Source organism: Panulirus ornatus, chromosome 3, assembly GCF_036320965.1.
Source record: "Panulirus ornatus isolate Po-2019 chromosome 3, ASM3632096v1, whole genome shotgun sequence".
In the NCBI taxonomy this organism is placed as follows: Eukaryota; Metazoa; Arthropoda; class Malacostraca; order Decapoda; family Palinuridae; genus Panulirus; species Panulirus ornatus.
Window position 1 is genome coordinate 4,349,258 of NC_092226.1, and position 24,792 is coordinate 4,374,049.

The 24,792-nt window shown below is 44.6% G+C and overlaps 1 long non-coding RNA gene across 1 annotated transcript in view; it reads right to left on the reverse strand.

The window, feature by feature from the left end:
- Positions 1 to 431: 431 nt before the first annotated feature.
- LOC139759641 (uncharacterized) overlaps positions 432 to 24,792 on the reverse strand; it is a 55,025-nt gene continuing 30,664 nt past the window's right edge. Inside the window, exon 3 of the long non-coding RNA XR_011715122.1 lies at positions 432 to 503. This is a non-coding gene — a long non-coding RNA (uncharacterized lncRNA). The remainder of the gene's footprint in view (positions 504 to 24,792) is intronic.

Below are 24,792 nucleotides of genomic sequence, written 5' to 3' on the forward strand. Positions count from 1 at the left end.
AATAGTCATGGAACCATCACCCACTTTCCCCCCCACACCCACACCCCAAAAAAAATAAAAAGATAAAAAATGAAATGATATGAATAGATAAATTATAATCACGATTTGAAAATGAAATTCTTATTCATTGTTCATCGTAAGTCTGAATTATTTCTAATAAGATAATGTAAGCTAAAAAAAAATATTGCATGAATAAAAGATAATATACGACTGTTAATTTGGAAAAAAAAAGAAACTAGTATTAAAGCTAACGTTACGCTGGAGTGATGACCCACAACCCATGTGATGGCAAACCTTCATCAGAGGAAAACTAACATAAAACAGACACACTCTACAGGGCAGGTAGACTCGGGGGTTGAAAACCCTCCAACACACCCGTCCACACAAACGCTGTGAGGCCTAGCAACACACACTCACTCCCTCACTCACTTACCTTCCAAGTAGCGTGACCAGAGAGGATCCAGGGAGCGTCGTGGCTGGGAACCGCCAAGACTGCGCCTGACCTGGGGGGGTAAAATCGAACTCAGATTACCTATCAAAGATACTTCAGGAGGCTAATCAGGATAAGGTATTTTGAAGGCAGAGCTGTAGAGGATGAAGCACAGGTGTGTGAGGAGACGAATGACAAGTTCAACTGATGTTTTGACAGTGGGAGACACCGTAGCCCCGACGCCAGTCAGATGGAATATGGAGGAGGTTTTCGAAAAGCGGTGAGGTATCTAGAAAAGACGTAGAACACTGAAGCGTCATGGCAAATACAAGGTTCATGAGCGGGAATGAGGTTCCTCGTGTGAGCTGAAGATGTGTGGGTACACTTGACAGTCCACCTACAACGGTGTTTAGGATGTTGCTGGATATAAAGGCACGAAGTACCAGAGGAGTGGAAGAGGACAAATGTCGTATCTATCTTTATGAAAGGCGAGTTGGAAGTTACCCTGAATTACAGACCGATCACTCTCACGAGTGTGGCTCGTAAACTACTGGAAAAGATACTGGGAAAACAAAGGAATGAACACTTCGAAAGAATAAACCGCCTAAGTAGGAAACAAAACGGATTCAGAGAGTGTCATGCGTACGACGTCTTTCAGAGGAGAGTCTCATGTATAGACAGAAGGTATACAGCTGCGTGGATTGTGTGTCACGGGACTGCTAGAAAGCATTTGAAACTGTACCGCAGAAGAGGGTGGTAAAGAAGATGGATCTTCAGGCAGAAATAATGGGAAGACTACATTGATGGACCAGTCATCACAGTGGAGAGAAACAAGTGACACGTTTCAGACAAGTCTTCTGAAATAGATTGGGGTCAACAGTGGTGTGCCACTTGGCTCAGTCCCGGGATAACTGCTCTTCTTCAACTATGTAACTAACTTACTAGAAGGTTTGGACTCATCTCCGAACGTGTTTGTGGATGATACCAGGGTCACCAGGGAGGTACTGAGTGCTAGGGGATTGCATCAACTTACAAGGGGACCAAGACAAAGTCTAAAGTTGCTCTGGTACATGATTGAGGAAACTTCACCTTATTACATGCAAAATGATAAAGATGGGACACAGTGAGAGAAAGCCACAATACAAATATCATCTAGCAAGAAATAAGCTGCAGGAAGACAAAGTGTCTGCTGGCAGTATTAGTATTACATTCATACACATGGATAAGGATATAAATAGCAAGTTATTAATGTCTTATTTTAGAACAAAACTAAAATGTGTATCTCAGGTTTGGTTATCACACTGAAAGAAGGATAAAGAACTAATAAAGTCCAGAGGAGGGTAAAAAAAAAGTTGGTATCAGACTTAAGAAAACGGATTCACAGTGAATGGCTGAATAGCAAATTTGCTCTTCCCAGAAGAGAGATGAGTAAAAGGCAACTTAATCATAACTTTAAGTTCTTAAAACAAACTTGAGAGCTTAGCCAGTGAACAGTTCTTCGAACGATTGCAAAGACAGAAAACCCAGAAGCCAGCCATAACTTGGAATCAAGCAAGAAGGAAAGTTGTACATACAAGTGTTGTAATATAAGAGTAGTGGATGAACGGAACCACCTGGGAGACTGAACTGTGAAGGTGGACAACATACGGAAGCTCAGAATGTTGTATGATGGCAGGCAACATTCAGGAGATGAGGTGTCCCGAGTGTAGAAGTCCCCCCCCCCCCCTTGCTCAGTACAAGTAGGTAATTACAACTAGGTAATTACAAGTAGGTAATTACATAGTTTTCTCAAAAAGAATTCCCAGCAGCCAATACAAGTTCTCATATCTCAGGAAAGATCCAGCCAGACAAGAGGCTCAGCATACCTATGGTCCAGGCAAGGGTAAGGAAGAGATGCCAGACAAGCTCCTGAATGCAGTATTTCCTAAAGGAATTACTCCAGTGTGGCAAAGTGTTATGTACGGAGAACACGGTAAGGTAAAGGAACGATTCCTACTGACATACAGACGAGAGGTGTCGAGTACAATATGATTCTGTCTTAAAGGATCATCACTGATTGAGAAAATGATAAAACACAACTAAAATAAAGTAAATGAAAATGTTTATATAAAACTGAAACATTAAAAGAGCTGTATGATTAAAAGAAATAATTCACGGTCACCAATAGGCAACTATATAAACTATAGGCAACTATATAAACTATATAAGCTGCCAACAATATATATATACCAAAATAGTTTTTCTTGGGATCTGAGCTTTGCTATGATCATTTCAAACGCCCTAGTAAATCAAGAAGGTCAACCTGAAATATCTGTCATTATTTTTTTGTAACTTTTATGAATTCATAATTAAGAACATATCCAGTTTAAACCCAGAGCCAAGCTAGGATAAGATCTTGAATCGAAAGTGGAGTGTGGCGTAGTACAGCATTATACACGGCTGTACCCAGGTCTGTTAGGCGGAGGTAACTGGGTGGAGGGCACTGTTCCAACAGTCTCTAAGAATCAATGGAAAAACCAGACAGAATCACCGTGTGGTGGTTACGGTTGTAGTTAACAAAGCAACAAGATCAGAAGTTACAACAGGCGAATGAAATCATAACACAAAACTTGTGGAATCAATTCGAAGATCGTGTCATCCTATGGAAGAAGGAATTGTGAACTCTACAATGAAGGAGTAAAGGATATGGGGAAAAGTGAGAGAAGTTTAGAAAATAGAGATGTTCGTTAAATAAAAGATGTTACAAGGTAAAAGAGCTTAGAGATGCTCTACCTGAGGAGACATATGTAGATGTCACTAGAGCCAGACAACATTGGCAAAGTACAAGATAACATGGAATAAGTACAAGATAAAGAATGAAAAAGAGAGAAACTTTGAAAATATTATTGTGGCCAAGGCCGGAGATATGAGAAAACTTTTCCATAAACTCATCAGGAACAAATTGTCGGTTAAGAGCAGATAATCAGATTAAAGGATTCAGAGGGAAGAGTTGTAGAGGCTATAGAGATTTGTGAAGACCTGAGTAACGAGTTCAAGTGGTTCCATCTCACAATACAGAGATGGAATAAAAGGGGTCTTGAAACCCACTGATATTGCTAGAAAAGGACTTGACCCACATAAGCCCTGACTGATCTTCTCCCTGTGTGCTGAAGGTTCGTGCAGGTACACTGGATAGATCCCGCCCTGAAATGTTCAAGATGTTACTGGAGGAAGAAGAAGTACCAAGATAGTGGACTTGGGCAGATGTTATATCCATCTTTAAGAAACAGGATACTGGAAGTGTGCGCTGAACTGCATCATACCAATCTCTCTGTCGAGTTTGGTCTGTAAACTGCTGAAGAAGATGATAATCAGAAAGCGGATGATAATCAGAAAGCGGATGATAATCAGAAAGCGGATGATAATCAGAAAGCGGATAGATGACCACCTGCGAAGGAAAATGACAGTACAGATTCGCGAGGATCATTTGTTACAGAGCTCAGATTTCTAAGAGAGAGTGAGCTCTGTCTTAGACAAAAAGAGAAGGATAGGTGAACTGTGTGTTCCTCAACTGCCGAAACGTTTTACACTGCACACAGTGAAGAAGCTGGATCTTCAGGGAGGAAAAAAAAGGGAAGCAACTCCTTCGATGGATACAAATTTGCTCTCGTGAAAGGAAATAAAGGACGCTTGTCAGAGGAATCTTCTCGAAATGGGTTGGGGACACAAATGGCGTGCCGTAGAACTCGGTCATGGGACCACTGCTGTTCTTGATCAGTGCAAGCGACTCGCGAGGTGGATTAGACTCGCAATTAAATATGTTTGAGGATCATACTAAGGTCGCGGGGGAAGAAAGGAATGATCAGGATTGCATCAACTTACAATGGGACCTGGACAAACTCCAAAGTTGATATGATACGTGTTTCATGATTTCTAACCCACGTAAATGTAATGAGGATGGGACACAGTAAAAGAAGGTCCCGATATGAGTATTATCTATCAGAAAGCGAGCTGCAGGAATTTATGCAAGAGGGACTTAGGAATCGACAATGTACCTAATATGTCGCCAGATATTTGTCCGTCGGTATATATCAAGATTAAGTTAAAGTAAAGAGATTAGGATACATTCAGCAAGTTGTTCATGTCCTGTATTAGGTAAAAGCTTAGTCAACGAAATTAATGAAAGAAACATTAAGGACTAACAGAGAAGGTCCAGAGGAGGACAACAAAGTCTGTCCCAGAATCAAAGGAGATGAATTACAATAAAAGGTTAGAGGTCATTAATATGTCGACGATGGAAGAGAGAAGAGTAAGAGGTGACTTGAATACAAACTTTAAGGTGATAAGCCAGTTTTGTGATATTACCAGTGAACAGTTCATCGAATGACGTAAAGACAGAACAGCCAGTGGCTACAGCAAGACAATGTATGACCGAAAGAGTGGCAAATGTGGTTGAGAAGTAACTCCACAGTACAAGAATGATGGATGAATGAGATAAGGTCACACTGAGAATGATGACAACATACAAAATTTAAATGGAAAAAAAGAATGCGTGACAGTAGAGAATGTGAGGGAGATGGGGCCCCCACGCGTGTGGCACACTCCCCCCTCCCAGTACTGTACAAATAGGTAATTATACACACACACACACACACACACACACACACACACACACACACACAGGGGGGCCAGCCAGGCGCAGAGGAGGGTGGTTGGTCTAGTTCCAGGAAGGAGAGCGAGGCCTGCCAACCCTTCAGGGAAGTGATAAACATAAACATGTCCCCCCCCTTCCCTCCCTCACCCCTCCCCCTACCTCTTTACCCTTCCTACTACTGGTGATGGGACGGTACTGTGTTGACGCTCACCACCACCACCACCATCACCACCTACACTACCCTCTCCACCATCACCACCATCACCTACACTACCCTTTCTACCATCACAAACGCTACCCTCTCCACCACCACCACCTATACTGCCCTCTCCACCATCACAAACGCTACCCTCTCCACCACCACCACCATCACCTACACAACCCTCTCCACCATCACAAACACTACCCTCTCCACCACTACCACCATCACCTATACTGCCCTCTCCACCATCACAAACACTACCCTCTCCACCACTGCCATCACCAACACTACTCCTCTCCACCACCACCATCACCAATACTACCCTTTCCACTATCCCCACAACCACCACCATCACCACCACCGCTAGCCTCTCCAGTGTCACCACCACTATCAAAAACCCCTCACCCACCACTGGAGGGAACTGGGGAACCATTCCTAGGCAACAGTGAGGTACAGGAAGATTTTCTGCATGTCATGATATATCACTGCCACTTACACCTCCACTGCTTCAGGAGGACCTGAAGGAGGCGCGAGAGGTTCCTGGCACAAACAGCTTCACACATCAGAATAAACACATTAGTTAAACCAGGAAAGAGCCCGTGGCCCGTGGCACATATATAACAATGATACGAAAGACAAGTATTCAAAACCTCCCGTTTTCTTTTCTTTTTTCTATTTTTTTTTTTTTTTTTGCTCGCCAGCGACCTCAGAAACGGAGTGAGGTGCGAACCTGTAAAAGAATCCCAGACAAGTGGGTAAAGACATTCCCAGATGAGCCGCCAGAGAACTGTGTGTGTGTGTGTGTGTGTGTGTGTGTGTCTGAGTGTGTGTGTGTGTGTGTGTGTGTGTGTCTGAATGTGTGTGTGTGTGTGTGTGTGTGTGTGTGTGTGTGTGTGAGGGGGATCTACCGCAGTGGCTTCGACAAGATCTTATGCACATCATAAAAAACGAGTGGTGGACAACATCGGTCATGCGGTGAGCACTACGCGTTTCCTCTGCCAGACTAGCAACACTCCGGTGTAGGTAATGACTCGTAGGTGGGTAGAGAGAGTCTCTCTCTCTCTCCCTCTCTCTCTCTCTCTCTCTCTCTCTCTCTCTCTCTCTCTCTCTCTCTCTCTCTCTGCGTGTGTTTCTGTTCCCACACCTTGTCTGTATGTCTACGTCGCCCCAGAACGTGTTGTCTGTTCCTCGCTGACTGTGTCTCACGCTCCCTAACTTTGTTACAAAGACTCTGTCTTATCCTTGGTTCTCTCTCCCCCACTTTCTATGCAACTCCTTTTTGCTGTGTCTCACTAGCGGTCTAGCAGTTGTCTCTGTCTCACTGGCAAACCAATCGTTGTCTCTGTGCCTCACAGTCCAATAGTACTTTCTGTGTCTCACTGTTAAACCAATCGTTGTCTCTGTGCCTCACAGTCCAATAGTACTTTCTGTGTCTCACTGTTAAACCAATCGTTGTCTCTGTGCCTCACAGTCCAATAGTACTTTCTGTGTCTCACTGTTAAACCAATCGTTGTCTCTGTGCTTCAGTCCTTCCTTACTATAATCTTCCTCCACAAGGTCTTTGAATATCACTGTATGTATCTGTCAGTGTGTTAAGGTTTCCCCGTCTGTATCTTTCTGTATCACTCTGTATTTTTCCTTGTCTTTGTCCAACTCCTCTCCCTGCCTCTCTCCCTCTCCCCCATTCTCACTCTCTCTTCCCCTCACCCTGCCTATCCCCTTCTCCAAACTCTTTCCCCCTCTCTCCCTCTCTCTCCCCCCTCCCCCCCTCTTCCGCGGAAATAGCCAGACACCCGACCAGCGGCCGACACAATTCTCACACCCGGAAGTGGTGTTATCTCGTCCGCTGCCACCCACCTCCCTCCCTCTACATAATATCTACATATATGTATATATATATATATATATATATATATATATATATATATATATATATATATATATATATTTTTTTTTTTTTTTTTTTTTTTTTATACTTTGTCGCTGTCTCCCGCGTTTGCGAGGTAGCGCAAGGAAACAGACGAAAGAAATGGCCCAACCCCCCCCCCCCATACACATGTACATACACACGTCCACACACGCAAATATACATACCTACACAGCTTTCCATGGTTTACCCCAGACGCTTCACATGCCTTGATTCAATCCACTGACAGCACGTCAACCCCTGTATACCACATGACTCCAATTCACTCTATTCCTTGCCCTCCTTTCACCCTCCTGCATGTTCAGGCCCCGATCACACAAAATCTTTTTCACTCCATCTTTCCACCTCCAATTTGGTCTCCCTCTTCTCCTCGTTCCCTCCACCTCCGACACATATATCCTCTTGGTCAATCTCTCCTCACTCATTCTCTCCATGTGCCCAAACCATTTCAAAACACCCTCTTCTGCTCTCTCAACCACGCTCTTTTTATTTCCACACATCTCTCTTACCCTTACGTTACTTACTCGATCAAACCACCTCACACCACACATTGTCCTCAAACATCTCATTTCCAGCACATCCATCCTCCTGCGCACATCTCTATCCATAGCCCACGCCTCGCAACCATACAACATTGTTGGAACCACTATTCCCTCAAACATACCCATTTTTGCTTTCCGAGATAATGTTCTCGACTTCCACACATTTTTCAAGGCTCCCAAAATTTTCGCCCCCTCCCCCACCCTATGATCCACTTCCGCTTCCATGGTTCCATCCGCTGACAGATCCACTCCCAGATATCTAAAACACTTCACTTCCTCCAGTTTTTCCCCATTCAAACTCACCTCCCAATTGACTTGACCCTCACCCCTACTGTACCTAATAACCTTGCTCTTATTCACATTTACTCTCAACTTTCTTCTTCCACACACTTTACCATATATTCATATATATATATGTGTGTGGGTGTGTGTGTGTGTGTTTATGTGTATGTATGTATGTGTGTGTATGTATGTATGTATGTATGTATGTATGTATGTATGTATGTATGTATGAATGTATGTATGTGTATGTGTGTGTATGTGCGTGTATGTGTGTATATATGTGTGTGTATGTGTATGTGTGTATGTGTATGTGTGTATGTATGTGTGTATGTATATGTGTCTGTGTATGTATGTATGTATGTGTGTGTGTGTGTGTGTGTGTGTGTGTGTGTGTGTGTGTATGTATATACTGCCTGCACTGTAGTGGGGGAGGAAGTCCTACGGTAGTTGGGCCACATATCTTAAACTGTTTCTACCAACAAACAAATGTTTCGTCGCCTAAAAGTCGTCCATATTTAGTGTAACTCACTTTATTCCAGTCTTCCCCCACTCATACTTCAAAAGTATTTGATATATATATATATATATATATATATATATATATATATATATATATATATATATATATACATTTCATGTTTAATGCCTCTGGTCGTTCTCTTTCTACATATTTCGAAGAATTATTCGCTGTCTTCGTCAACAAGCTGGTCTAAAAACTTCAAGGCTGCGATCAGGTCACTCCTCACTCTTCTCTCTTCCATTGTGGTCTAAGTCAAGGCCTCAAGCCTCTTTCCCTAAGTCTCATCTCTCTTAATTCTTGTGTCATATATGTTGTCCTCCTCTGGACCTTCTCTAACAGCTCTTTGTGGTTCTTCAGATGCGGTGACCAAACTTGAGAAGCATATTCTGGTTCTGGCCTTCCCTTAAGATGTGCACAGCTGGCTCAGTATTTCCTTATGCATGAACTCGACCATGGAAATACCCAGCCAGCTGTTCACATCCTACGTAAGGCCAAAACTAGAATGCGCTTCTCAAGTTTGGTCACCACCGCACTTAATTAAACACAAAGAGCTGTGTTAGAGAAGGTCCAGAGGAGGGCAACAAAGTTAATGCCAGATTCCAAAGAGATTAATTATAGGTAGAGGCTGGAGGTATCAACTATGATCTCCTTGGAAGAGAGAAGAATGAGGGGTGACCTGATCACAAACTTTAGATTTTTATGAGGTCAATGACGTGGACGGTGAACAGTCTCTCCAGAGATGTAGGGATAGAACAACCAGAGAACATAACATGAACTTTAGCGAGACGGTTGTTGAATACATGTGAAGTACTTTTATAGTGGTGAGTGAATGGAATGAGTTGAATGAAGATGTGTTTCATACGTACAGAATAAACATACGTAAAAAGTTGTATGATGGTATAGAATGTTCAGGAGATGGGGCCCCCCCCGACAGTAAAACTCCCTCCCCGTATAGTACAAGAGATGGGTCCCCACGAGTGTACAACTCCCTCCCCGTACAGTACAAATAGGTAATTACACACAGAGATTACCTTGGTGGAAGGGGACAGAGGAAACATGTCAGGGGAACATGTGCGTGTGTCTCTGTCATAAATATGAACAAAGGTCTGAAATATATCCTTTGAAAATACTTTTGACACATTTTTTAATGAAATATATAAATGAGAATGATGAAGAATACAGCTGTTGAGAAAATAGGTACTGAAGGTCCCAGGTATTGTAACGATGGGTCATGACCTAGGTTGGGAGGGGGTCAGAGGTCACTTCAATACAAAATTGGGAAGTAATTCAGCAACTGAAATTGGACGTCTACAGCTTCAAACTGTCATAAACAAACAGATGGGCCGGGCTCCTCACAGGTCGCAAATGAACATTAACAACGAACACAGCAAAGTTTTACATACTGGTAATACAATATGAGAAGGCGAGCTACATTATGAATTCTGTTGTGCGATATAAGTAGAGGAAGACACAGACTTACACTGGGTGTAATAATCTCTGGTGACCTAAAGCCAAAGAGGCAGTGCAGAGAAGCAGTGAATAAGGCGAATAAAATTCTTGGATTCATAGGCAGGGATTTCGAACTTAAGTCTAGGGGAAATTATCCTCAATCTTCACTATACACTGGTGTGTCCCCATCTTGAACACTGTGTTCAGATTTGGTCACCCTACTTCAAAAGAGACAAAGACAGACTGGAGTGAGTACAGAGGCAAGCTACCAAGATGAATTCCTGTCTGAGGAACAGATCCTGCGAGAGTTGACAAAACGACTCAAATTTATTGAGCTTATGATAAAGAGGGTTGTGAGACGATCTATTACAAATGTTCAAAATTATCACTAAAGGGTTCGGTAATCTTGACCTATGCAGCTACTTAAAGATAGAACTCATCTAACTTTCGCTCGTAGTGATGGATACAAACTCGTGGACAAGCGTTTTACCTCGAATGAGGCGAAGTACTTGTTCTTCAACATACTCAATGATTTACCAGTTAAGAGTATTCAAGAACCACAGATACGTTCTAACATGAACTTGAAGAACATTTCCCTGCAAATCCACGACTGAAATTCTTGCGCTTCCTTTGTTATATGAGAAGTTTAGAGATTTTTGTCTTTGAAGCATCTGTGTGTATGTGTGTGTGTGTGTGTTTGTGTGTGTTTCTCCCCTCACCACATCATACTGATCCACGTGTTCCGGGTTTCTTCCACTACCACAAACAGCCACGTTAGGACCCACTGGTCTGTTGCTGTTTAAAGTTTTGAAGTCCTTTATTCCTCTGTATACCCTGAGGGGTCAGAGGTTGTGACCCTTGGAGCTCGCGACCCGCAGGAAGGGGGAGGGGGCTGGGGCGAGGTTGTAATCCTGTGAGGTCGGAGGTCACGATCCTGGCGGACGGAGGGCTGCCTCAACCCTGAGGGGTCAGAGGTCGCCATTCTAGGGAGTCGAAAGTCGCAACCCTGGGGAGTCGGAGGTTACGATCCTCTGGGGTTGGGGGAGTCAGAGGTCGCAAGCATGGGGGTGGGATCGGGGGTCACAACCCCATGAGTTCGAGGTCGTGATTCTGGGGGGGGGGGGGAACCTCAGAAGGGTCAGTAGAGGATGACTAGGAGAGGTCATTAGGTTACGATCCAATTCAAATCTTGGGTTGAGTTCCACATAAACATTCTACACATTTTTGGCGATATTTTTTGTTGTGGTCTGTACCAGCGTGGATGGGCTCGATGCAGCTGTGGTGCCGAACTGTAACTCGGGGACGAGGGATCTCAGATGGCAGGAGGTGACGGTGGCGAGTAAGGTGCGGTAGTTTCCTTTTGAACTGTCGGTTGAGGTCCAGGGAAGACCAGTGTGTTGAGCGCCCCTTGTTAGGTGGTGTAGGTGGGACCGAGAATGATCATGCATGGCCGTCTCTAGTTATCCTTGTTGTGTGGTAGATGAGGAGGAAGATCAGGCGGAGGAGGCAGAGGCGAGGTAGGCAAGTCTGGAAGTTGTGTAGACGTTCTTGAGTTCAGGTGTAGAGAGGGAGTCCAAGTGCCTTCTGTCTACGGAAAATGTACGACGATGGTTGGAGGATTTGACGATGGTGGTGACGTGTTCCTCCCAGCTCAGCTTATCGTACGGAATGACACCGAAAAGCTTGATGGACTTAGCAGCTTAGCAGGGAACTTGGTCCTAGTGAGGCAGTAGAGGGTGGAACAGGACTGAATGTGTACGACTTCGGTCATTGGTTGATGGTGACGTGGTCGGCTGTGGTCCAGACCTGGAGGCTGTTGACGATTTCGTAGAGTGGTACAGTCAGCAGATCTGATGTCAACGCTGACATATTTCTGTATAGCAGGTGCATCATCAAGGCATCATAATCGAGGATGGCCTGGATACGCCATAAGTCGAGACAGACCCCAGGGAAGCGTACAGCCAGACGACGCTCGCCGAGGAAGTGTGTAAGGCGTGGAATGAGACTTCACCGCAGGCCAAGGGTAATGGCCTCACTGATGATCATGTTATGGTTGACAAGGTCCAGAGCTTTGATGAAGTTATCGAAGGTGAGGACCACAGGGGTCTTGTGTCTCCAGGAAGCTGATGAGCTAGTGGGCGGTAGAGGAGGTCTTCACCTAACTAATGAGGGTCTATGGAACTTGCAGTGTCTGTGAAACCAGCTGAACTCGAGACTTCCAGCTGGGGTAAGGTGGCGATCCGGGTGATGACAATGGATCGTAATTCACCGAGACGTTGTGGGCTTATTGACTTCGGTCCTGAGGGGAGGAGATGCCATACTGCGTTTCTCCGTTGTGCTGGGATCCCTGATGCTGCCTCCGTGCACGGTTGCTATGCTCTCCCGCTGAATGTGCAAAACACGCCAGCATTTCGGCCGCCGTGGCTGAGCCATTCTTAACAAGAGGCAGATGTGACTCTCCAACTCCACTGGAGTAGATATGGAGCCCAGCCTCCCTCACCGTAATCTGTAAATGGTAAACATCCAACCAGGCCGTTTCTGGAGCGCTATCAAGCCAAGGAAACTGTAATGAACGGGCCATCAAAGGACCCCAAACCAAGAGGCCCACCCATCAGAAGGTCCCTCCAGGCTAGGGCACCCTCCTTGCTCCCCCCTAGACACGCCACCCGCCAGGGGGTATGCACGGAGGCCTGGACAAAGTCACTCATTATGGGGAGTAAATTGCCAGACAGTCTCTCAAATGGTTTTGTCAGGCAGGTAATATGATGGTAACGGTGATGGTGTGCAGTGGGGGAGGGGTGTATGTGTGTTAGGTGTAGGGGGAAGGAGCTGGGTGCAGTGGGTGTAAGGGATGAGACGGGAGGATATATGCGGATGGGGCTTCAAGGGTGATTTATGCAAGGGTGAAATGTGTGGGTACGGGTCTTAAGCTTGCGTGTGTGTGTAGTTACTTACTGTAGTGGGAGGGAGTCTACACTCGCGGGGCCCATCTCTTGAACCTTCTCTACCGTCATATAGCTATTCAGACTTCTGTATTCTGTCCACATTCACAACTCCACATCTCTTGTACTATAAAAGTATTTCTTTACATAGTTTCTAACAAGTTTCTTGCTTGTTTTCTTGTTATGGCTTGTGGTTGTTCTTGATGTTTGTTTTATTCTAATTATTACATCACAAGGGTCGACCATCATTGTGTAAATAGATATATGAATAACTAGATCAATATTAACTGGATGTAGGCGGCAGTTGAGGTATTACAGATATTACAGAACTGGAAAGCTTTGACAGTTATTAGTTAACTAATGATGCCAGAGCTTAAGATTAGGATGAGTTGGATATTTCCACACTTTGGATAAGCACACGGTTGAGGTACGTTTAGATGGCCAGGGTGGCAGATATACAGTCATGTGTAAAGAGACAATGTTATGCTTCATATATTATAAGCTTGATTGAACATCCAGTGGTGAATAGATACAATAACATAGCAGGTAACAAACCACATCACCTTACTAACAGGGCACTGAGCTGTTCACTTGCAGAGCTGTGCACTTGTTCATGTGTTGTTTACGAAGTTCACAATGGCAGGTATAGAACTATTCTTATATCCGTCGGTACGAGTTCTGATTGGAACAAGTTGACTGTGATGACGAAAGGCGGTGGTGCGTGTTGGAGAGGACTCGGGGGCAGAAGGTCTCTGTAACGAGGGTGTGTCAGCAGTTTATTGCCACACTGCCGCGTGAGCTGCCGGTGTTGGTCGGTGACGGTGGACAGGTTCAGCGAGATGAGGACCTCTTGACTGGTGGTGTAAGATGGGTCCAGGATGATTATACATGCTCTTTTCTGCGTTCTAGTTCATTCCTCTGTGTAGCTGGTAATGAGTACCAGGCCGGGGAAGCATACGTAAGCTTAGGTAGAATGAATATGGTATTGACGTTCTTGAACTCAACTGGTGGGACGCCTAGTGATTTCAGTGAACGGAGAAGGTACAGACGGTATGAGGAAGATTGGATGATAGTGCTGACGTGACTCTTCCAGTTTAAACTGTCGTCTATTTGTGACATCAAGAAGTTTGAAGTCTCTGACTACCAGGAGGATGTCAGGGGACAGGACGTTGTCTGCGCCCAGGTTGCTGTCCATCATCACAGTCGTACATTATTTGCACCTCCTTAGTCACAGTGATAGTTTGCAGTTCATTCTCTGAGAATCATATGTATATCTTCCAAATTTTACGACACTAATCTGTGAGTTTCTGATGATATCTTCCACTATCACAAACAGCCTCGAAATGACCCATTGGTCTGTTGCTGTTTGAAGTTCTTTGTGTTTCTTTGAATGTCGTATTCTTTCATGCATTTCTTAAGTAGTTCCAAACATGTTTCATATTTCTTCAGGTCGTTGGATGGATCGTCTTCTTATCATTCTTACTCGGCTCTCGTATTCTTTTTTCTCTGATACCATTTCAAAATATTGCATCTTTAATATCTCTATTTTGTCCTGTTGAGAGACTTTACATTTCATAATAACTGCCTTCGACCCCCGAATGTGTTGCCATATGCATACTGTCATATATATTGTTATATTTCCAGGATGTAAACTTCCAGTTTCCTCAACCACTCACTCATCGAAGCTCAGATGTTCCATGCCATAAATTTTCCTGGTGAAGCGTTTGCGAATCCCATGTTCCATGCCATAGATTTTCCTGGTGAAGAACTAGTAAATCCTAAGTTGATTTTCGTTTGCTACGTCCAGTGTTCATACGACACAGCAAGTTCAATTTTGGCTTTATGTTAAACATTTTATTTGGCAGTTTTCTATCTCATGTCGTGAAGGTTCTCATTATCATACTACTCATAACATGGGCCCGACAGTGTTATTTCATCAAAATATTCTACATTTGTAGTTTCTCATTCATGATGACTCGTACATGTTTCTCATTTATTTCATTTTTACGTTACATTCACAGGTGGTCGTATATATGGTGTCATCAATGTATTGTTGATCTTTCTATGACTTATTTGCTTTAACTTTCAAACAAATTCCATCAGGTTCGCTACTGGCCATTTCTGGACAGCCATCATCTTTCTGTATCTCTTTTTTTCGATCAATTTCTGATCCTATCATCATGTTTACTCTCGTGTCGTCAGCAGAACACCTAACTGTGTAAACTGTGTTTCACTTATCTGTTAATGTCTGCTACTCCGCTGCTGCACACCTTCGCCTGTGGCATCTCGGTCACTTTAGTAACTGTGTCTGAAATTCAGTGTGGCCACTCGAGTCTATATCACATGTCGGAGACGTGAGGTGGTTTGTGGTCAGTCACACTTCAATAAGGGTCACTGTGTCATATGGAGCTTTATCATATATGCAGCTCTCACTGGGGCAAACTACTGACTAAACTATCGTTGACCCAGGATACTCATCTTTAACAAGCACAGTGGTGATCCGGTAAGTCAGATCCGCTGGTTGGTTGGCTGGTGGCACGAGAATTGCTCACTGCGTTCGTGAAGATGTTCATGATATAAGCATGCACGTCTTCGCTACGTGTATAGTCCCTCTGTGTCTTTGATTTCACTGCAAGGAACGATTTCGGAGAATCGACCCCACGAACAGGCGTACACCAAACACTTGGTGGTATGAAGTCACGTATAATTTGTTGGACGGTTATTCATTTTACAATAATGACTCCGTATATCACATGGAATTAGAAGAAGAAGGAAAAAAACCCAGCTCAAGCTAAGCTTACATATGATGTAAGTTCTTGGTAGAGATAGAAACGCAACCAAGGTTCCGCTTTAATTCAAACGACGGTCTGTTGGAAAATATGTCCTGGACGGCGACAGAGACACTGCCGCGCTCAGAAATATGGCTCTAATATTAAACATTTTATGAATCTGGATATAAATGTATTTGAAATTAGAGTGAAAGGAATGCCAAAAATTTCAGTTACTCGATTTTTTTCAAGTACTTCAGAGATATTCAGGTAAAACTGTCCAAAATTATCGTTGATTTGAATAACGAGAAAATGAAGCTGTTGGCAACCTAGCTCAATAACAGGTATAATATTCTACACAGAAAGTGTTATGATCACAAGCATAAGCTTAAGTATTGCCTCACAATTACACAACACATTAATACAGAACGACGGAGAAAAAAAAGTGAATAAAGAGCAATGGAGCTAATTACTATTGCTTCGTTCCATTAACATAATTATGAAATTGTGAGTTTGAGAACAACTGGCAACCCACCCTGGACAGAAAGCATATGGAAAAAATAAATACAATCGAAAAATGGAGGAAACATCTGCTCGTTGTCTCTGGTTTTATTGTCTCTAAGTCAGTTGTTGAGTTTCCCATGTTCCACCTGACTCATCACCTGTGTTCCTGATTATTTTCTTTTTTTTCAGCCAAGTGAATGTGTCGAAAACAAGGAAATCAAACATTGAGTCAGTCAAATGTCACACACATCCTGCATTGCTCCTGTAGTCGTCGTGTTGTCCTGCTCGTCTGTGAGAACAGTTACTGTTCCTTGTGGTACAAGTAACACGCAGGATACAGAATGCATCAGTGGACATTCTATCGTGTAGATGGCTCTAAAAGTTCTATATTTATTTCAACCGATTTATAATAGTACGATACAGAGTGCCAAGCGTCAGCGGGCCTGAGGAGCGAAGTCTCATGTCCTCACACAGTGTACACCATCTTCATGTCCTCACACAGTGTACACCATCTTCACTTCAGCTTCATTACTCTCGTGTTCAGGGTTCGATTCCCGGTCCCCTGTGCCACCGGCACGAACCGTCGCCGTTCAGCCAGTGTGGACCAGTGTTGCAAACGGGAAAATATTTCATCTGTAGTGACCCAAGGTCATCGTAATGACGTCGCTATCGACTGGGTGACAGCCTGTGACCTCACCTGACCTAACACTCGTTGGAAGAATGTGTTGAGTGACCCATCCTGCACGTCTGCCGTATCAATCCCTCACACCCACACTTGGTGTGGGCGGATCAGAAGCTGCCTCTGTCATTCTAGATGACCTGACCCTTCCCATCAGAAGCGCCGCTCTGGCGGACTTAACCTCAAGTCCGCCAGCATTGAGAAGGTCAGAAGCTGGCGACACTCAGCTTCGATGTCTCTAATTCCCTTTGGTAAGAGCTACCCCCCTCACACACCTGGCCTCACCACCTCTTAAATTCCCGGGTATCACCACACCAAACCAGTCAGGCAGTTGACTTACCACTAGGCAAGTGTACCTACTCCGGTACCTGAAGTCATGACGATGTGACGCCAGACTCAAGCCGCCCTAAGGGCGTCTCCTCCGTCAGTAGGTATCCCAAAGTGACTCCTGACGTTTCATCTTCCTGGCAGGTTTCATTGTGGTGCCTCGTCTCCGACGTCCACCTTCGGCGTGACTCACGTGGGACATCGGTGGCCTCCGCCCGCCACGAGGAGGAGCAGGTGTAACAACGAGGGACCTACGGCCACGCCCTGTGCCACTCCTGCAACCGTAGCATCTCTTCAGGAGTCTCCTGTAGCCGCACACTCCAGGAGCCGCGATACGGGCCACACCCACCTCCTCCTACAGGAGCTCCACGTAGACTGGGCAGCCTGGCACGTGTTCCTGCTTCATCTGACGCCTCTTACCATCATCAGCGTCACAGGAACCCTGCCAAGCTTGCCTCTTATTTCTCAACCTGCTACAACTGACCTCTATCTCTCCTCCTGCACCTTCAGTAGCTCACTGCCCTCCTTCTCTCCTCCTGCACCTTCAGTAGCTCACTGCCCTCTGTCACCTCACCTGGTTTATCATTTTCCATAAATCTTTGTTGTCTAACGTGTTACTGTGCCCCGACCTCAATCATACCACTCCAGTAAATACAACCTCAACAGGTAAACATCTACCATATTAAACCCCACGAAACAACCCTTTGATTTGACGGTTGCCTGACCTTTGACCTGATCCTTCAAAGGGTTACGTCAAAGGTCACGCCTTCATGCGTAAACGGTCAAATCGTTGCGTTCAAGGCGTTCAATCGAACGCTTCACTTCCAGAGCGACCTTACTGAGCGTAAGACCTAATGATCGCACAAAGGAGAAGTGGTTTGTGAAAAAATAAACCAAATCTTGCATACGACATGACCACCATCAGCTTCACGGGATTTTCCGGGGGTGTCACGTGTGCCGGAGCAGGTTAGGCCCAGCTGCCCACCCGCTGGTATGATGGCTGCGTCGCGCACAGCAGCTGGGGCGACCAGGCCCCTTTAGCCAGGCTGACTTCGTAGGCGTGAAGGGAGGGTGCGAGACGTGGTGAGGGGAGGGAGAGGATAGGGGAGCTGTAGTTCGGGTTACGCATTCATCTCCATGCATTACTGGCTGAGCGTGACGGTAAAACAGACAAAAAGAAGAGAGAGAGAGAGAAAAAAAAAATATCCCTCTGAACCAACCATGGCGGCCGGGTAAGCCTATCCTCTTTGCGCGGGCTTTTCTTCCCGCCTTCCGCCCGGGTGGGCGCCAACCCCGCTCCCTACGTTTTGTTAAAGCATCGCCAAATAGAATTACAATAAGTATTCAAAGGAATCAGCACAGTTAAGATGATTACCATAAACAATCTCCACCTCCCGACATAAGAAGAGAGAGGAGCTAAAGCCTATTCGTTGGGTTAGAACAATGGCAGGTGACGTCAGAGGCGGGGTTGGGGGGAGGGGGGGGACGTGTGAAGAAGCGCGCCCCACAGCCCCTTAACTCGCCCCGATCCTTGCACCATATGTTCACTCCAAACACCACCCTATTTACCCACTCTTCCTCGTCACTACGACTTCAGACCACAACTTTCAAAGATGATTTTGTTTATATACTTCTCAAAATCATACTCGTTCAGCAGAATGAATGTCCAAAATCCTTAAAATAACGCTATTTTTCGACCGTTTAACAAGCAGTAAATTGAGATGGATAGTATCTTTTTTTTTCTTTTAGCGGGAGATTCAAATTATGTGGTATAATCTGGTCGTTAATGATGCAGTCGAGACTGCCGGGGCTCGAGGCCTTTGATACACTAGCGGAGCGGCGGGGGAGGAGTGTGCGCGAACAAAAGCTTCCTAATTCAGTGTATTCTCTCAGTTTGTTGTCGTCCTCAGCGATTAGGTTTTGTCAAGCGCTGAGGATGAGGTCGTCTGGGCTAAGTTTGCTCAGCCTCTGAGGCGTGAGGGAAATGTTCTCAAGTAATGAACTGAGGGAAAGTTTATATGCCAGAGGACGTCTCCCTCATGAAGGACTCGTGAACGCAATGTAAGGGAATAATAATTAATGATACAGCGATATAATCAACAGGTAGTGATAAAGTGAGGAGGTGGAGCAAGTATTTTGAAAGAGTGATGAATGTGTTTGATGATAGACTGGCAGATGTAGGGTGTTCAGGTCGGAGTGGTATGAGAGGCCAGAGATTCAAGGAGATTGGTTTGGTGAAGAGAGAAGAGGTAGTGAAAACCTTACGTACGATGAAACATGGCAAGGCGGCTGGTATAGATGGTTTACCGTTGAATTTGTAAGGAAAGGAGGCGACGGTGCTCTTGACTGATTAGTCAGGATTTTCAGTGTTTGTATGGAGCATAGTGAGGTGCCTGAGGATTGGCGTAATGCATGTATAGTGCCATTACATAAAGGCAAAGACGATAAAGGTGAGTGTTCAAAATACAAAGTCATAAGTTTGTTGACTGTACCTGGTAAGTTGTATGGGAGGGTACTGAGTGAGAGCGTGAAGGCATGTACAGAGCATCAGAATGGGGAAGAGCAGTATGGTTTTAGAAGTGGTAAAAGATGTGTGAATCAGGTGTTTGCTTCGAAGAATGTATGTGAGAAATACTTATTAAACAAATTGATTTGTATGTAGCATTTATGGATCTGGAGAAGGCATATGATACGGTGGATAGAGATGCTTTGTGGAAGGTGTTAAGAATATATGGAGTGTGGGAGGAAAGCTACCAGAAATAGTGAAAAGTTTTAATCTAGGGTGTAAGGCATGTGTACGAGTAGGAAGAGAGGAAAGTAAATGGTTTTTAAGTGATGATTGGTCTGCGGCAGCGGTGTGTGATGTCTCCATGCTTGTTTGATTGGTTTATGGATAGGATGCTGAGGGATGTAAATGCAAGAGTCTTGGAAGCAGGGTCAAGTATGCAGTCTGTAGTGGATGAGAGGGCCTGGGAAGAGTCAATTGTTGTTTGCTGATGATACAGCACTGATGGCAGATTCGAGTGTGAAACTGAAGATGTTGGTGAATACATTTGGAGGGGTGTGTGAAAGGAGGAAGCTCAGAGAAAATGTTGATAAAAAGCAAGGTTATTAAGTTTAGGAGAGTTGAGGTGTGAGTTTGAATGGAGAAAATTGGAGAAAGTGAAGTGTTTTGAATATCTGGGAGTGGACATGGCAAAGAATGAAACCATGAAAGCGGAAGCGAAGTTCTGGGAGCGCTGAAGAATGTGTTGAAAGATCGTTAAGTGGAAAGGCAAGAGTGGTAACGTTTAAAGTTACAGTGGTCCCAACAATATCGTATGGTTGCGAGGCATGGCCTATAGATGGTGTTGTCTTCGCCGGGTTGCCACGTCCACGTCCTCGCGGGGTTTGCCACGTCCGCAGCAGTGGTGCCCGTGGCGTAGGTCAGGTCGCTGTTGGTAACTTGATCCCTGGCGACCGTTAAATGCCGTGAAGGTCGCAGGTCCAACGGTGTTGGAAGTGTTACGGCTTGACTGGAGCCTCACCTCGGCCATACGACTTGAGATGATCGGTGACTGGGGCTCGAAGTAACAGGTCTGTGGGCATCGTCCGACGTCTGATCACCGACGGACGGGTCCAGATGCCAGCAGTGTCGTCAATACCTTGAGACGTTTACCTCGGCCAGCGGTGCAAACTCGACCCTACTCTCTGGAGCACTTCGGTAGCCCAATACGGTCGTTCACCTTTTCCTCACTGTCAGTTGGCACTTACGAACTGTCTGTCGTCCAATCACCTGAGGTTGTCGATTCAAGTTGGCGTCTGTCGACGGTCGTTTTGCTCATCACATCTTATCTCGGCTGAGATCGGCGTCCTACAGAGTGCGCGGTCTAGACGTCTCCCGATCCGGCGTTCAAACTCTTCGTTCAGTGGGTAGATGGGTGGGTGTTGCGCTCATGTAGAGATACAAGTGTAGAGATACAAGTCTATGCTAAAGTTATCACTGGGTGGCACTAGTTCATCATCAGAATACAATAGTAGCAATTATACCTCACACACGCACAGCAGTCACAATAAACAACATTTGCTTGACATAATTTAAGTTAGCACCAGCCACGGTGTGCTCTTTACAAGGCAAGGTCGTGGTAAATCTTGGTTGCTGGGGATAACTAGAAGGCAAATATCTATGCGGCTGCAGCAATGTGCTGAAGAGAGCCTGTTTCAAGACTGATCCTTGTGGCACACCACTTGTCACGTCTAACCATTCTGAGCTCTGACAGGTGATCACCATTCTTTGTTTACGACTATTCAACTAATTTTCTAACCACGTTAGTACACTTTCATCATCATCATCACGTGACTTAACTTTTGCTGGTAATCTTTGAAAATGGACTTCATTGAATTCTTTCTGAACACTTAAATAGAATGTACCAGCGGTTTTATCTCCATCATGCATCGTGAATTCACACGAAGAAAATCGAGTAAATTTGTCAGACATAAACGATTTCGTCCTAAAGCATACACAGAATCGTTTAATGGGTAGCGATTTTGTAAAAGACTTACATTCTTGTTGCAAGTATTTGTCTCCAAAAGTGTACCAACTTTAGACGTTAAGTTAATCGGCCAATAATTTCCAGACGACTTATTACCTTTTTGGAATATCATTGTTGCCTGGCAGACTTCCAACCCTCTCAAACTTTCCACGAAGCAAATGACGCATTGAGAGCAGCCGAGGGTTTTAACTATCTCATTTTTCGCTTCCTTTGCTCTCCTTGGGTAGAACCTATCTGGACCTGCCATTTTATTTACTTTTCCTCCATTTAGTACTGATACCATAGTTTATACTGTCATTATGCTGAAGAATGTTTTCTTTCCATGTTATGGACCTAAAACTGGGACATGACTTCTGTTGTCAGTCGTATAGATAGATATACAAAATAAGAATGGTCTAATCATTCCTGAACCAAGTCGATGTCTTTCATAATTAACACAATAATCAAACATGCAGCGACTTTATTGCTGCTGACAATCCCAAAACTCCTTAGGATTTCTTGGTCTATTCTCAGCAAATTCCACTTCTTAATGAGGTTTACTTTGACGTATGAATCCATTAGTTTTTTTCTATGCAAATTGACATAACTCACTCCATCTTGCTGGTTATTATTTCTCAGACGACAGACACTTCTTTATTTAACTGCCACCACCAGTGTAGCTCAGGTCTGGAAAGCAACCTCCTCTTATGCTGGTCACCCTTATGTTGCCTCTCCTACACTGAAACGTTTCCAGACAACGTCCACGTCGTCTTCACCGCTCATACCATTCCAGATTCGCTCCTCGAAAGCAATAGGAAAAAATCACAGAAATTTGCGAGTCTAAACTCTCGTATAATTGTTTTATTTTACGATTTTTATGTTCATAAGCATCACGAGCAATGTGGAAAGTCAAATATGAATTATATTATAACGATGGAAGGAAGAAAAAAATTGGGAAAGTTTTTTTTGTAGACAATAATGTTAATGTAACTAGACTGATGATCGTTTCTTTATGAAGTTATTAGTTATCTTTTTAAGAGAAAATACATAATTCAACGTAAATAATGTAAAAGTCTTCAGATCTCTTGATCGTGTTAGTAAGTGCTGAATAAACATTACGTTCTGGTCCTTTACGAACTCCACAGAATTCTCTCTCTCTCTCTCTCTCTCTCTCTCTCTCTCTCTCTCTCTCTCTCTCTCTCTCTCTGGCACTACCGGACTTCGCTTGTCTGTGGTTACGCCGCGAGCGTTGTGCTGAAGGTGTATCATCGGAGTTAACATCTCGCCCGCTTTTCCTTTCCCTGCTACTGATCGTAATGCAGCCTCGGTGGTGGAGGAACCCCGCCAGGAGAGATGGGTCAGTACGACTACATCATATAAACATGGACATCCGTCAATAACAATGATCATTTATCTGTTTACTTAAATTATTTTGTTCTTTAGTTAGACAAGTCATATAAAGTGTTAGGAATATTCTAGTACATAAAAGCGACATATTTCCTCCTAAGATGGAAGAACATACGTGTACACAACAGAACAATAACAATCATAATAAAGGTTTTCAACTCTACGTACAACCCGAGCCTAAGTGTGTTGGTCAGCCGTGTTCAACATCGTGGAGCACCAGCCAAATTAAGAACCATTCAAAAATATTGGGAAGGGTCCCCACTGTCGCTAACTGTAGCCAGCTATATTAAGCCCCATGGGAATTTTACCGAAGTCTTCTTTTATTCCGAGGACCATATGAAGTCCTACCCAATAGTTCGACAATAAAGCTTTTACCGCTAACTTTAGTGCCCGTATAAACATCGCTTATTTTATTGGCTCGGCAAGAATTGATGAGAACTATAATTCACGATCGGGCATTTCGAGGCTTAGAGGGAGGCTGAGGGGACAGTAGGAAGAGGTAAACCTATCTGGCTAAGCCCGGACATCCATATTTATAGGATCCACACCCTTTCTCTCTCTTCGGCTGCTGGGTTAAAAGCATTTCAATAACGGTCGAGTGAGATTCGATTTAGTCTTTTGTTTCAAGCGTCCAATTATTGCCATCAGGACCGATACTTTAGTCTTTTGTTTTAATGTATTTTCTGTCCCGGACGGAGAGACAGGTTGTATATTGAGTAATATTTTTGTACGGGTTGGAGAGGAGCTGTAGCGTCCTACGCTGGGTTTATTGAACCCTCTTGAACACGGCGGTACGACCCGTGAGCACGACGGTACGACCCTTGAGCACGACGGTACGACCCTTGAGCACGACGGTACGACCTTTAGCACGACGGTGCGACCCTCGAGCACTACGGTACGACCCTTGAGCACGACAGTGCGACCCTTGAGCACGACGGTACGACCCTTGAGCACGACGGTACGACCCTTGAGCACGACGGTACGACCCTTGAGCACGACGGTACGACTCTTGAGCACGACGGCACGACCCTTGAGCACGACGGTACGACCCTTGAGCACGACGGCACGACCCTTGAGCACGACGGCACGACCCTTGAGCACGACGGCACGACCCATGGGTGTGATATTGAAACACTTGATCGGATCCCCGTCGTAGCCAGACACACTCACGTGATGCACTCACCAGACACTCGCTACACACTCACGTGATCCACTCGCTACACACTCACTTTATATGACACACTCACTATACATTCAGGTCAAGTGATCCGCTGCCGCTTACTCACAATTCCCTGCACTCACGTGTGAGTAACAAGGGAGCTCCTCCCGTGTTTGTACTCACCCCTTAAGGAATGGGTAAGTGACCCCCCTCACCCACCCCCGTGTAAACCCACCGTTGGATAACGATACTGGTAGAAACAGGATGGTAAAGCAGAAAGCACCTCACCCGCCCCACTTCGCCCTCTGGCTCAACAGTCAGCAGGAAAAAAAAAAAAGAGAAAATAAATGATACCAAATATTGAAATTTTACAGTAAAGTGTGGACTGAAAATGCTCCCTTCCGGTCTGACGACATCTTTTCTGCAGATGACTTTAAAAAAAATGGTAATCTGGCTTTCTTACTGATAAGAGATGTTAGTAAAATATTTATCTAGCGTCGATTTGAAGGT